General features: G+C 35.4%; 1 protein-coding gene across 13 annotated transcripts in view; it reads left to right on the plus strand.

The window, feature by feature from the left end:
* Positions 1 to 13153, plus strand: part of RANBP17 (RAN binding protein 17) — a 434785-nt gene that overhangs the window by 198092 nt on the left and 223540 nt on the right. The gene's annotated exons all lie outside the window — the stretch shown is intronic.

The raw sequence follows: 13153 nt of genomic DNA on the forward strand, positions 1-13153 counted from the left end.
TTTCATCTTGAGGTTCCAAGACAACTTGGGGCTTCTGGACCTGTTAGAAAGTGACATTCTTTACTTACCACAGATCAGGAACCCTCTATAGCGACAGTGTAGACAAGGTATGAGGCCAGTTTTCCCAAGGGGCTTTTATTGGCTCTGTAAGTCAAGTTTGATACCTTTAAGAAAAGCATGCTATTCCAGTCAAAGCCTTGGTAAAATAACCAGTTTCTCCAGTTGTGTCTTGTTGCAAAAAAAAAAAAACATTCTTATTACACTTGTGCAAGTAACTATGTTGCCATAGATTAAGATTACTCACAAATAGTTTTGAAATTCTGGAGAAATCAGGTAGAGAGAAACAAATATGTTCCAAATTTTGTTTACAGGAAAATACTTTATTCAATTGTTTAAAGTTGTAAATAGCTCAAAAGAAAATTTTCTTGACTCTGAAAACCAAAACAAAGGGTTGGTAACATTTTAAGCAAAAAGCCAAAAAAAGATTACTTCAGTTTTCTATTAGTTCAGTCCATGCAGTTAACTCCTGTCCTGACTTATCATCACCAACATTTCAGCTCTCCATAAGTCCTGAAAGTTTTTTCCTCTATTCTAATGCCACAGTCTCCAAAGTTATCAGAAACCTGCATTCAGGAGCACCTGTCAAAGTCTTGTAGCTGACTTATAAACCACCTTTTAAAGAGGATCAAAACAAGATAACAATTGTTTGTGAATGACAACATGTCTTAGGGCAGCCACAGTCAAAAACATGATTGACAAAGAAATTTTGTTATCTTGGTGGCATACAATGATTTTATGTAACAATTATAATTATTACTGATAACATGCACTAAGTCATATCAGAATTACAAGAGTTTCCCATAATTTTGGAACAGATACCAATAACACCAATAACATATTTAAACAAATACAGCCCCAGGAAAGCCAAACACCATTTTATATTTGACAGTGTTTCTTGTGATTTTTATACCAAATAAGCCACATATGTCACTTTTGGACTTTAGGGGACCTAATATCTAGAAGATGAATTAGGTTAGAAAAGACATCATTTATAATTTTACTTTGGAAAGTTTGTCATATATTAAAGGTTTAAAACACTTGATATTGTAAAATCAAATCCCAGGTCACCAGAAGTCATTGATTTAGGCAAAATTATACCTCAAAAATTTTTAAAAGGCAAAAACCTTTACTGATTAAGGGGAAGACAGCTTTCCAGCCAGTCTGCCTCTTTTCTTTCCCTCCTTTTTCCTACAGTTTACTCAGAAGGCAAACAAAAATATTTCATTTTTTTAATATAACATGAAAATCTTATTCAAGAAAGGAAGCTAGCTTTCACCTTTGCATTAGTGCACTATTGATGTCAAACCTTAACAAAACCCTATAGACAAATCCATCTAGTCTCAATCAGTATGACCTTAAGGTGAGATTCATATAAACCTTTTATAACCTTTTACAACTTTTGTGAAAGAGCAGATCCATGCTGTAAGAAAATTCTGGTGTGCTTTTATTTTAATGTTCAATTTATGGGAAAACTGAGTACCACTTTTACTTTAGCCAATATGTTCACACACAGAATTTCTTTTACAGATTATTTTTTCACAAATCCTCCACAACTTGATTGTTTTCTGGTTTGTGGTTCCTGTGTTCCTTTTTATAGTGACAAACCATTTTATATATTTTTAAATGTTTTCCTTTTGTACAATAAAGTTAGCATATTTTATACATATTTATATAATTATGTTTATATATGTGTTTATTGCATTTTGCTTTTTTCACTTAATTATATCTGCTGGAAATCATTCCATTTCAATACATAGAGTTCCTCTTCATTCTGTCTTATAGCTTCATAGTATTCCATTTTGTGTGGATATCATAGGGTATTTACCCCCCAATCTCCATTGCTTTACAATCACAAATGATACTGTACGAATAACTTTGTGATTATGTATTTATTAGTCTTTTTTCAACTATGAAGAAATACCCAAGACTTGATAATTTATAAAGGACAGAGGCTTAATTGATTTACAGTTTTCTGTTGCTGAGGAGGCCTCAGGAAACTTACAGTCATAGCGGAAAGCAAAAGAGAAGGCACCTTCTTCATAGAGTAGCATGATGGAGGGAGTGCAAGCAGGGGTAATGCCAGATGCTTACAAAACCATCAGATCTTGTGAGAACTTACTATCACGAGAACAGCATGGGGGAAACTGCCCCCATGATCCAATTACCTCCACCTGGTCTCGATCTTGACACATGGAGATTATGGAGATTACAATTGGAGGTGAGATTTGGGTGGGGACACAGAGCCAAACCATATCACATGTTTTCATATTGTTGGAGATACATATTTTAGATAAATTCATACAGGGATTTCTGGCTTGAGATTTGGTTATATGTGGTTGGTTAGATATTGACAAATTCCCCTTCATAGGGATTATGAATTTTCTGTATCCATCAACAATATATGGCATTACCTGTTTCTCTCTTAACCTCACTAGTAGAATGTATTTTTAAGCTTTTGAATTTGTTGCTAATTTGATGGGTGAAAAAATTAACTTTTATTGTAATTTTAATTTGTATTTCTCTTTTATATGAATGAAATTACATATCTTTTTACGTAATTAAGAGGCATTTTTATATCTCCTTTGAGTTTATTCAAATCTTTGCCCATTGGTTTGTTTTTTTGTTTGTTTTGAGACAGGGTTTCACTCTGTTGCCCAGGCTGTAGTACAGTGGCATGATCTTGGCTCACTGCAACCTTCTCCTTCCAGGCTCAAGTGATCCTCCCACTTTAGCCTTCCAAGGAGCTGGGACTACAGGCACATGCCACCATGCCCAAGCACATGCCACCATGCCCGGCTAATTTTTGTATTTTTTTTCATAGACATGGGGTTTCTCCATGTTGCCTAGGCTGGTGTCGAACTCTTGAGCTCACACGATCTGCCTGCCTCTGCCTCCCAAAGTACTGGGATTACAGACATGAGTCACCATGCCCAGCCTCCCTGCCCGTTTTTCTATAGGATTTCTATAGGTTGATTTTCTTCAATTAAAAAAAAAAAATCCTTGATATATTAAGGATGTAACTATTTATCTGCAATATATGCTGTGAATGTTTTTCCCAGTTTTGTCAGTTACCTTTGATTTTGTTAATGAGTTTTCTTTGGCTATGCAAATTTTCCAGTGTGTCATCTTATTTTGTTTTTAATTGCATCTAGGATTTTAGTCATAGTTAGGAACCCTTTCCTTACAGATGGGTTTTAGAGGAATTCACTGATTATTTCTTTTGGTGCATATATAGATTTACTTTTTATATTTATATCTCTGATCCATTTGGAGTTTATTCTTGGGTGTAGTGGAAGGAATGAATCTACTTTTACCTTTTTTCAAGTGGCTACCCAGTATTCCCTATACCAACCATCCTCAACCTTTTTGGCATCAGGGACCAAGTTCATGGAAGACAGATTTTCCACAGAATGGGGGTTGGGTGAAGGGGATGGTTTTGGGATAAAACTGTTCTACCTCAGACCATCAGGCATCAGTTAGATTCTCATAAGGAGCACACAACCTAGATCCCTCCCATGCACAATTCACAGTAGGGTTCCTGCTCCTTTGATAATCTAATGCTGCTGCTGACCTGAGAGGAGACGGAGCTGTCAGGTGATAATACTGGCTTGCCCTCCGCTCATCTCCTGCTTTGTGACTCCCAGTTCCTAACAGGCTACGGACTGGTACCAGCCCATGGTCCAGGGCTTTGGGATCCCTCCCTGCCCTACACTGTGTATTAACCAGAGCATCTTTGACCCAATGATTTGAGATACCACTTTTATCATGTACTAGATGTTTATATGTAATTGGATCTAATTCTAGAAATTATATTTTATTCCATTGATTTGATAGCTTATTCTTGTGCCAGTACCATACTGTTTAATGAAAGAGGTTTGTAGCATGTTTTTATACCTTGGAGTAGTTCTGCCCTGCCCCTTTTCCCACCTTTCACAGATCTTTATATTCAGTAATTTCTTAGCTATTCTTGTGTTTATTTTTATTATTTTTTGAGACGGAGGCTCACTCTGTCACCCAGACTGGAGTGCAGTGATATGGTCTCGGCACACTGCAGCCTCTGCCTCCTGGGTTCAAGCGATTCTTCTGCCTCAGCCTCCCAAGTAGCTGAGATTACAGACGCCCACCACCATGCCCGGCTAATTTTTTGTATTTTTAGTAGAGACAGGATTTCACCATGTTGATCAGTCTGGTCTCAGACTCCTGACCTCAAGTGATCTGCCTGCCTTGGCCTCCCAAAGTGCTGGGATTACAGTCATGAGCAACTGTGCCCGGCTGTGTTTATTTTTTATTTTCAGTTTGAAATAAAACTAAATTTGTTCCAAGCATGCAATACATGGTTATTAATCATAGTTACCATATTGTACAATAGTTCTCTTGAACTTATTTCTCCTATCCCACTAGAATTTTGTATCCTTTGACCAATCTGTCCCCAACTTCACCTTCCTCCAGTCCCTGGTAACCACTATTCTGCTCTCTACTTTTATGAGGAGTTCAGGGTTTTTTGATTCCACATATAACTGAAATTATGCAATATTTACCTTTCTGTGGATAGCTTATTTCACTTAACATAATGTCTTCCAAGTTCACTCATGTTGTTGCAAATGACGGGATATCCTTCTTTTTTAAGGCTGAATAGCATTCCACTGTATGTATATACCACATTTTCTTTATCCATTCATCTGTTGTTGGACACTTAGGTTGATTCCATATCTTGTCTGTTCCAAATAATGCTGCAGTGAACATGGGAGTGCAGATATTTCTTCAACGTACCTATTTCATTTCCTTTGGATTTATAGCCAGTAGTGAGATTGCTTGATCATATGGTAATTCTGTTTTTAACTTTTTGAGGAGCCTCCATATTGTTTTCCATAATGGCTGTACTAAGTTACATTCCCACCAAGAGTGTGCAAACGTTACCAGATCTTTTTTAAAAAAAGTTCAAAAGAGAGAAGTTAAGGGTGTCCATCACTAGTAGACCTGTCCGACAAGAAATGCTAAAGAAGTCCTTCAGACTGAAATGAAAGAACCCTACACTGTAATTCAAAGCCATATGAAGAAAGTTTTTTGTTTTGCCCATTGCCTTTTAATTGTTGAGTTTAATCTATTTACATTAAAAATATAAGGTTATTTAAAGTTATTATCAATAATGAACCACTTAGTTGTGCTGTTTTGCTGTTTTTCTATATGCTTTTGTTCCTCAGTTCCTCCTATACTGACTTCTTTGATTGATATTTTTTCTAGTGCCAGTTTTAATTCCCTCTCCAATTCATTTTGTATAATTTTAAAATTATTTTCTTAGTGCTGTCCATGGGGATTACACTAAACATCCTAAATTTATTCTGACTTGATATTAAGATTACTTCAATAGCATACATTAACTCTCCTCGTATCTAGCTCTGTCCCCTCCCCTTTGCATTATTATTGCCACAAATTACATCTGTATACGTTGTGTTCTTTTTAACATATATTTACAGTTCTTGCCTTTTTAATCATATTGGAAGCAGAAAGAAGGGTTACAAACCAAAAATACAATAATATTGGCATTTATTTATCTATGTACTTACTTTTATCAGAGATCTCTATTTCTCTGTACGCCTTTGAGTTACAGTATAATGTTTTCTTTCATTTCAACCTGAAGATCTTCCTTTAGCATTGCTTAATAGGGCTAGTCTGCTAGTAATGGGCTTCTTTAGCTTGCTTAAAAATTTTTTTAAATCTAGGAATGTCTTAATTTTTCCTTTATTTTTGAAGGAGAGTATTACTAGATATCAAATGCTTAGTCAACAGTTTTTTTCTTCTTTCAACAGTTAGATGATCCCACTGCCTTCTGGCCTCCATGTTTTCTGATGAGAAACCTGCTGTTAATCTTATTGAGAATCTTTGTATGTGATAACTCAATTCTTACTTACTACTTTCAAGATTTTCTTTTTATTTCAGCAGTTTCTTTATAATGTGTCTTGGTGTGGATCTCTTTTAATTTATTCTGCTTCAATTCACTGAGCTTCTGGGATTTATAGAGTCATATCTTTCAGCAAATTTGGTGTGTTTTTCATTTCATTATTTCTTCTCTTCCTTACTGCTCCTTTCTCCCTCTCTTTTCCTTCTTTAATTCTCATAATGTGTATGTTGGTATGCTTGATCATTTCTCCCAAGTTCCTTCTGGACTGTTTATTTTTCTTCATTCTTTTTCTTTCTGATACTCAGACTGAGTAAATTTCCCTGTTTTCAAGTTCACTGATTCTTTCTTCTGGATGCTCAGATCTGCTTTTGAACTCCTATATTGATTTTTTTTTTATTTCAGCTATTATCACTTTATTTTCTTTCAGCTATTGTACTTTTCAACTGCAGAATTCCTGCTTGGTTAATTTTATAACTTCTATTTTTTGTTAATATTACCTACTTGTTCACACATTGTTCTCCTGGTTTCCTTTCATTCCTGTTCCATGCTTTCCTTTAACTCTTTGAACATATTTAAAGTCTTTGTCTAGTAAATCCAATGTATGGGCTTCCCTCAGAAATTGTTTTTGTCAGTTTTCTTCCTGTGCATAGCTTATACTTTCCTGGTTTCTCTGTATGCTTTGTCATTTCTAGTTGAGAAGTAGACATTTTGAGTATTATAATGTGGCAACTCTGAAAATTATATTTTTCCTCCCCAGAGAATACTGCTGTTACTTTCCTGTTGTTGTTGTTGTTGTTGTTGTTGAGACAGAGTCTCACTCTATTGCCCAGGTTGGAGTGCAGGGATGTGATCTCAGCTCACTGCAACTTCTGCCTCCCAGATTCAAGTGAGTGTCCTGCCTCAGCCACCCAAGTAGCTGAGATTACAGGCATACACCACCACGCCTGGCTAATTTTTGTTTCTATTTTTAGTAGAGACAGGGTTTCACCATGTTGGCCAAGGTCAAACTCTTGACCTCAAGTGATCCACTCGCCTTGGCCTCCCAAACTCCCGGGATTATAGGCAGTGAGCCACCACACCCAGCTGGTGCTGATACTTCTCAAAGGCTGCAGTTACTTGTTTATTTAGTAACTTTCCAAACTATGTTTCTGAAAACTATCCTTGTCATGTGTGGTCACTGAGGTCTCTATTTCATATTCTCTACAGCCATCTGGTGACCTGACAGCAGTTTACCTGAATGCCTGGAACCAATAAGAAAAGGAGAAAAAAATAGGTGTTCTGTTTCTTTAAATTATTTCAACAGAGGCCTCCAGGAAATCTACTTCTACTTGAGGGGATTGAAACAGTGCTGGCCAGTCATTGAACCACTAGGCAGATTCAAATATACAGCTCTGATTTTTGTTAGACAGGGTCCTTATTTTCTGCCCTAGCAGCAGGAAGCTGCACCAGGAACTTGGTCCTTTCTCCCCTCACTGCCTTCTGCAGGTCTGGAAGTGATAGTTGCTGTGCAAAATGCTGAAATTTACCAGCTTCTTTCTTCATCAATCAGTCACCTGGATGCCACAAGTATTCAGCTAGAGTCTAGAGTTCTGAAATCATTGATTCTGAGAGTTCTCGCTAGCTCAATGGTTTCAGTGGAGGAATTGATTACTAGAGCTTCTTACCCTGCCATTGTTGTGTCATCATTTAGCCATTATTTCTGAAAATATTATTTCTGCATCATAAATTAAAACCATACTTGGTATCCACATTCTGTTTTTCATTTTCAGTATAGTATTCAATAAATTAATGAGGTATTCAACACTGTGTTATAAAATAGAGTTTGTGTTAGGTGCTTTTGCCCAACTTTAGACTAATTTAAGTGTTCTGATCACGTTTAAGGTAGGCTAGGCTAAGCTATGATGTTCAGTAGATAGATATTTTCAACTCATGATGGGTTTGTCAGGATGTAACCCCATCATAAGTCGAAGGGCATCTGTAAAGACAAAGTACAAAGTACTTTAGAAAAAAATACAGTGATAGGATGACAAGATCAGAAAAGAGATTAAGCATAGGTAGGTAGGTTTGCTGTAGTGCTGTTGAAATCTAACCTTCTAAAAAGGGTCTGCCAAACCTGCATCTGCTCCTCCTTGTAAAAGAAGTGAAAGGTAATATAATATTATCAAGAATATAGAATTAAACAGAGGGGAGCTCTTGTAACTCAGTAGACAAAATTTCTAAAACATGGCCTTAAAGGCTAAGCATGTCTGTATTTTTCCTTTCTGTCTTGACAGAAAAAAATCTAACCTTTCTATGGGTCAGACTAAGCAAGTTCTATTAATTAGCCCAAACTTCAATAGGACAGATTATCTGAGAATGTTCTTACTTGTAGGGCACTTTAATTGAATTAAGACTAATTCTGACTTCTGATTTTACGGGTGAGAAAGTTGAGATCCAACAAAATTAATTACCATAAAGAACAAAAATCTCCTGATTGCCATTTTGTTCCTTTTTCAACATACTTAGTAGCCCTCCCTCCTAATTCAAAAGAAACTTTTAGCACAAAATGTATTCTCTTACTTGGAATTACTTCTGCTGTTTGTTTCTGTATATAATCTGAATAAATGTAATGTTAACACTGGAAAAGTTCCTAGAAATTAGCTGTTCATCTTTTTTGGATCAAAGATCATTTTGAGAATTGGATAAAATGTGCTTGCTATGTCCTATCCATAGACTACTGACTTAGATATGTAATAATTTCTGACATAGATGGAAAAGTCCAAGACCAGGAGACAGTAATTTTTTCAAGATTCAAAAGCAGGTCAATGTTAGAAGAAATTAGAATGGTCTACTCATGCATTACCCCTAATAGTTAAGTTCTTCATATTATAATAATGAGATAGTTTTCTTTCCTGTTTGCCTTCCCCTCCTCTACACTTTACAATACTAGTATCAGTTTTCTGAGTTAATCTGCATGTTCTCTGCTATATGGAGACTTCTTCAGTGTATCCTCATCATAGTTAGAACTTGATTTTTACTCTTATTTACACATTTAGTTTTGCCTTAATGACTGCATTGTTTTCCATTTTATGAAAGTCCCATTTGTTTAAACTGTCTCCAATATAGAAGCTTAAATTTAAAATATGTGTATGTTACATTCAGTACTATGGTAAACATTCTGGTACATAACTGTTCTGCAAGTATATGTGCCAGAAATTCCTAGAAATAAAATTGCTGGGTGAAAGAGGAAACACAAAAAAAAATTTGTATGAATTACTGTTCGCCTTCCAAAAAGATTGAACCAATTTGTACATCACCAGCAAAACATACAGTTCATGTTTCTGTGTAACCTTGCCATTTTTTAACCCTTCTTTTGTGATCTTTGCAAGTCTGGTAATTGGAGGTATCTTACTTTTATTTAATCTGTATGTCATTAAGTATTAGTGCAATTGAGCTCAATATTGTTAAGATGTCAATTTGCCCCAGTGTGACATATAAATTCAGTGTAATCATGATCAAAATCCCAGCATATTTTTTGTAGATATTGACAAGCTAATTCTAAAACTTACGTGGAAAGGCAAGTGAACTAGAAGAGCCCCCAAAATTTGAAATGGAAAAAGAGGAACAAAGTTGAGAATTCATACTACCCAATTTTAATATAAGGCTACATAAGTCAAGCCAGTGGGGTCCCGGCCAAAGGATAAACATGTAATTCAGTGAGACAGAATAGAGAGCTCAGAAATAGACCCACACAAATATTATCAACTGATTGTTGGCAGAAGCTAAAAAGAAATTCCACAGGAAAAGGGTAGTTTTTTCAATAAATGGTACTGGAACAATGAACAGCTTTATGCAAAAAAAAAAAAAAAAAAAAAAAAAGACCCTCAATACGTCAACATGTACCACACAACTTGTACAAAAATTAACTCAGAATGCATCATAGTACTAAAATGTACAACATAAAACTATAAAACTTCTAGAAGAAAACATTTAAGAAAATCTCCATAATTTTGACTTAGGTGATGAGTACTTAAAATTGACACCAAAAACACAACTCATTAAAACTTTTTTGAGAAATTGGACTTTATTATCAAAGTTTAAACTTTTAAACTTTCACTCTAAGAAAGGCCCTGTTAACAAGAATGAAAAGTCAAGTGCTGAATGGGAGAAAACATTTGGAAATTCCAAGTCCAGCAAGTGACTTGGATTATCCAAAATATACAAAGGACCCTGAAGAACTTGCCAGTAAGTGTGATAGGAAGAATAATGCCCCCACACCCCGATCACCCAAAGATGCCTACATCCTAATCCAAAAGGGAGTGATGATGTAGAAGAGGAAGTCAGAGATATGATGTGAAAAAGACTCAATCCAATGATGTTGGCTTGGAAAATGAAGAAAGAGAAATATGAGCCAAGGGTCATGCATGATTTCTAGAAGCTAGAAAAAGCATGGAAATGGACTTTCCCCTAGAACCTCAAGAAAGGAACACAGTCCTACTGACACCTTAATTTTAGGCCAGGGAGACCTCTGCCAAATTTCTAACATACAGAACTGTAAGACCATAAATTTATATTGTTTTAAGACACCATATTTGTGACAATTTGTTACAGCAGTAATAAGAAACTAATACAGGAAGAAAACAAAAAAGCTAACTGAAAAACAAAAAAAAGACAAAAGATCTGAATAGGTACTTCTCCAAAGAAGATATATGGATGCCAAACAAGGATATGAAAAGATACTTAACATCATTTATCATTACAGAATGGAAATTAAAATCACAATTAGATGCTATGTCACAGTTGTTAGAATTGTTACAAACAGACAATAAATAAATAATAGCAAGGATCTGGAGCAGCAGGCATTCTCATTTATTGCCAGTGGGAATGCAAAATGGCATAGCCACTTTGGAAGTCAGTTTGATAGTTTCTTAAATATCACTTCCGGGTATTTACCTAAATATATTGAAGACTTTTGTTCACACAGAAACCTATATGCAAATGTTTATAGCAGCATTATTTATAAATCGCCAAAAACTAGGAACAACCAAGATGTCTTTCAGTAAGTGGTACAGTGGAATACTACTCAACCATAAAGTGGAGTGAGTTGGTTATTCCTGCAACAACATGAATAAATATTACATGCATTTTGCTGAGCAAAGCTAGAACTAAAAGGCAGTGTATAGTATTATTCCATTTACATGACATACTAGAAAAGGCAAAGCTAATAAGAACAGAAAACAGATAGGTGGTTACCAGGAGGTGGGGGAGGGGTCAACTGCAAAAGGGGTGTGATAGAACTGTTGTTCTGTGTGGTAATGGGATGGTAGATGGATTCTATCCATTCATTTGTAGAATGAACTTTCCTGGTGTAAATTAAAAAATCAACCAAAATGTCAGGGGATCCCAGGATGAAATGGAAACTATAACTGATGAATCTAACTATATTATAAATGCATGACATATCTTAATGAAAGTGGTAGGGGGGAAAGGAACTGACCTAAGTAACTTTGGAAAACGGGTAATGTAATGTTTTGACTGGATACTGTAAGACTAAAGACAAAAACATTGAACTCTAGTTGGTAAATTTGTTTCTTACAGGTACAGGTTAGCAGTCCTAAAACTACTCTACCTCTATTCTAGGATTGAACAATAAGTGAACATATTGTGGGTGTTTAGAGCCAAGTTTCTCTCTGTCAGAGTAAGAAGTTACAAGTAAACAACAGGGAAACTAGAATGAACTCTGGCTCTGGAGAGATGTATGAGCAGAGATTCGTGTTTATTTTAATATATATACAGATAAATATATATAGAACTAACCTCAGATATGAGTGGATACATGGCTTAGTATACATGTATGTAAAGGCCTAGAAGCAGTGACACTCCAGTAGCTACAGACTCATTCAGCACCTACCCTAATGTTGGTTTCTGCATACCATTTTTCAATAAAAGGAAGCAGGGCTTCCTGGAGAAATGGCTAATGCTGCGTCTGGGACAGGTGAAATACAAGATGAGCCTGGAGTATCTTATGGGGTCAGAAAGTAAGGAGGTACTTTTTTTTTTTTTTTTAAAGCACGGAACAGTTTGAGCAACAAAATGGGATGTTATATTTTACTCAGAAAACATCTTTCAGTCCATACTGATATAAACAAATGACTGAATTGATTAATTCTTGGGAGAAAACTGACAAATCTTCCTTAAGGAATAATTTTTAATAATTATATAAATACTATCCCCTTCTGGAGGTGAGCTTTTCTCTCTCCTTGTGGACTGGACTTAGTGATTTGTTTCCAAAGAGGAAAATATGGAAAAGAAAAAAGGAATAACTTCATAGTTAGGAAATCAGTCAGACTCCACCTTAGTCAAGTGTTAAGGGTTAAAATCACCAATGATAACTCATGTGGTAGCACATCTGTGGTATTAGTCCCATAACCCACAATCCCAGCCTAATCATGAGAACACATTAAAACTCAAATTGAAGGAAATTTTACAAAATACGAAATACCTGATTACTACTCTTCACAAGTGTCAAGGACATAAAAAACAAGGAGAAGTCTGAAAAGCTGTCACAGATGGGAGAGACCAAGGAAACACGACGATTAAATGCAGATGGAATCCTAGATTGGATCTTAGAATCAAAAAAAGATATTAGTGGGAAAACTGGTGAAATACACATAAAGTCTGTAATTCAGTTAATAATATTATTGTACCAGTATTAATCATTTAATTTTGACAAATGTACCTTGATTATGGAAGATGCTAATGCTAGGAGAAGCTCAATAGAGGATATCTGGGAACTCTCTGTACTCTCTTTGCAACTTTCCCATAACTTTAAAATTGTTTCAAGACAAAATGTTTATTTAATAAAGGTACATTCTGTCAACAAATATTTATGCAAATGAATGAGCATCTCTTTGTTGATCATCCTTTTATTAATTGCCTATTATAATCTTTGTCCATTTTTTAGGTTAGGTACACTATTACATGTTATTGCTATCTATGGCTTGTTTTGGGCTCTTTATAAATTATATCAATACCTGAAAAAGCTTGTTTATATTATTTACATACTATTTTTGAGACTTTGTGTTCTAAAAGGAAGGCTTATTTTAAAAGTTGGTTGTTGTCTTCTCTGCTTTAGATGCTGGGAGCTTTTGCATGTTGTCTCAATCCATGTTAAGTATGTGAAGTTTACCCACTTTGCAGATAAGAAAACTGAAA

Source organism: Pongo abelii, chromosome 4, assembly GCF_028885655.2.
Source record: "Pongo abelii isolate AG06213 chromosome 4, NHGRI_mPonAbe1-v2.0_pri, whole genome shotgun sequence".
Classification (NCBI taxonomy): Eukaryota; Metazoa; Chordata; class Mammalia; order Primates; family Hominidae; genus Pongo; species Pongo abelii.